The following is a 3,193-nucleotide window of genomic DNA, read 5'->3' on the forward strand; positions in this document are numbered from 1 at the left end:
TTTCTTAAGAAATTTGCCGCTTTCATTATTGATATAAACTTCATAGGTCTAAGAACTTTGTCTCCTTGAGTTGTAATAATCTCTCTTGTTGGCGTACGAATCTCAACAGAATTCTTATTACATAGGATTCGAGCATGATTGGCTGCTAACCAGTCCATTCCTAATATAACATCGAATCCAACCAAATTCATTGGAAACAAATTTGCTTTAAACTTGTGACCTAATAAGTCTATATTTTCTCCTTGAAGTACTTCATGAATATAAGTGGAATTTCCATCGGCTGTTTCTACTATGCAAACTTGTTTAAGTTTGGTTAATGGTTGGTTTAGGACTTGACAAAAATTCTTGTTTATGAAAGTTCGATTTGCATCGGAATCAAATAGTACTTTAGCGTAAACGTCATTAATAAGAAACGTACCCGCAATGACGTCCGGAATCATTGCTGCCTCTTGTGCAGTAAGCTGAAAAGCTCGTGCGTTCCTCTTAGGTCCATCTGTAATCTTAGCTTTGCTATCAGGCACCTTTATCAACTTGGGACATTCTGGACGGATGTGGCCAGGTTCTTCGCAATTATAGCAAACACAGGTTTCTTTTCTTCTACACTCTTCATCTGTATGACCAGCCATCTTGCAGTTGTTGCAGAATTTGGTCTTTTTAAAAGCACATCTTCCTGAATGCCTTTTTCTGCAGACCTTACAGAAAGGCTGAGCATAGGATTGCCCTGCCCCTTTATTTCGGAATTCCTGAGAAATCTTCTGGGCTAAATCCTTCCTTTTGTTTTCTTCCTATTTTTAGATTAATCCATCTGTCATGGTATTGGCTAGTTCAACTGCTTCCTCAATAGGTTGAGGTCTAGCCGATTTTACCATATCACGGATTTCTATTACTAATCCCCAAATATAACGAGAAATTAGTACTGTTTCTGGCGAAGCCAGAGCCGGTACCATTCTTTCATATTCAAAGAATTTTGTCGTATACTCACGACATTTCACACCTTCCATCTTGTGGTTCAAGAACATAGTAGCAATCTTTTCTCTTTCATGCGGAGGACAAAATTTTCTTTCTACTATTTCTTTGAATTCACCCTAAGTCATAATGTAAACTATGTTGCTTCCTTTTGCCTGGAGGATTGTATTCCACCATTCTAATGCTTCATTAATAAAGAGATTAGAAGCATATAATATCTTATCTTATTCAACACATTTACTAATTCTTATAACAGCTTTTGTCTTTTCTAACCAGCGTAGTGCTGAAATAACTCATTCATTTCCAGAAATTTCGGTTGGCTTACAGGCCAAGAAATCTTAGTAAGTAAAACAATTATTTTTTAACTTTTTAGGTTGTTTATTTTTATTTCCTCCATTCATACTATTACTAGATTCAGTGTCAGATTTTCATTTATTGCTCTAGGTTTTATCTCTAATGACAGTTACTGGTTGTCTAATAGCTGCAGCAATTTGTGGGATTGTTTCAACAATTCTTTGAGCTATCATATCGTCAATAACATTCATATTCAGAGCATTTTCTTGATTGGAATTTTCATGATTATTTTCACGGTTGTTAACAGAAACTTGATTTGACATCTGAATTTCAAACAAGAAGGAATATTAATATCATAATTAAATAATAAAATAAGCAAGGTATTATCTATACATAAGCACAAAACATGTTAACACATAGGCACATAATATGTCAAAATCGTCGAGCTTTACGACATTTACTCTTTTTATATATATATTTATACATATGCGTCACTATATTCTATATCTAATCTATATATATGCATCCCTATATTTTATACATACACACCATATATATTTTTTTTACAAAGAGGAAATTACGGTAATAAACATATATGTCTATATATATATATATTATTTATATTATATATAGGGTTCTCTATCGTAAAATCGCCAGATCATGCTATCCCCGATGTTTCTCAGTCGGTTGGCAGTTTCATTAAGTTCTTCCCCGTAATGACGGAGTTGTGTGGTCAGCTCCGGTGTCATCGTGGGGTAGTTGGCAGTTTCCGGCTGGAATGGTGCGTATGGGTTTGTGGTCATTGTGTAAAATTGCTAATCGTTTGTCCACCATTCTTCAAACTGAGATTGGTTTATGAGGTCATCAAGGGGAAGCGGGTTTTCTTGGTTTTGGTTTGGGTTGGTCGAGGTTCCTGCTCCCATGTTGTTAACTATTGGTTGGAAGAACTCACACTGATCTAGGCATTGGCCTAGCCTTTCTTCCATGGGAAGTTCAACGACGGGTTGTGTTGGAGGGGGTTGTGGTTCAGTTGGTGGTTGAATTTGTGGTTGTGGTTTTAGTTTTGGTTTTGGTTTTGGTACTGGAATCATAACTTTTATTTTTTGTTTTCTCATTCCTTTTCTCCAGTCTTATATTCGTTTTCTTCTTTTTGGTTGATTTGGGGTTGAAGTCGAGGACTAGGCAGTGAATACCATTAGTTCATTTGGTTTTTCTTCAGTTGTTGGGTTTACTGTTTCCATCTCTTCCGTATTGACCGATATGTTCTCAAAAGCCTCTATAAGCTCACTCATGATGATTAATCAAAAACAATAAAACAACGACTTTCAAAAGAAAATCATATTATTTATATTTATGTGTATTTAAAATTTATTCCATAAAGTTAACACATAAGTTAACACATAGGTTAATATATTTATTTCATAACACTTAATTAGGTATTGTTAAAATACCTATACTGCTTAAACCTGACTCTGATACCACTTCAGCTGTCACAGCCTCCGACCCCAATACCCCGGGAGGGGAGTCGTGAACGTTGAGTGGTGGTATCGATGTTTATTAAAATAATTTGCAGCGGAATATTTCATCAGAACCGTAGTTAGGAAAATTAATCAGAGTTATAAAAACAACATAATTCTTATTTCATAAACGGGGATAAAAACCCATTTTTATACAAACATAAGTTTTATAGGGATAAACCCTAATTTACAAAACACGTTTCTTTATTCTGGTGACAAGCCACTTATTTAAGCTGGAAGCCCACAAGCATCATTCCTTTGTCTCTAACAAGTCACCTGAATCATGTTTAAAAATATTTGATCAGCAGGAAATACTGGTGAGTACATTCATTTATAAATGACACATTTTACAGTTACAGCATTAAGATGTTTTTACATCTACCTGCTTACAAATTACCGAACGGTTCTTGTCACTC

Source organism: Bidens hawaiensis, unplaced genomic scaffold (genome assembly GCF_021521415.1).
Source record: "Bidens hawaiensis isolate Kalapana, Puna unplaced genomic scaffold, B.hawaiensis_p1.1 tig00030582_1, whole genome shotgun sequence".
Lineage (NCBI taxonomy): Eukaryota > Viridiplantae > Streptophyta > Magnoliopsida > Asterales > Asteraceae > Bidens > Bidens hawaiensis.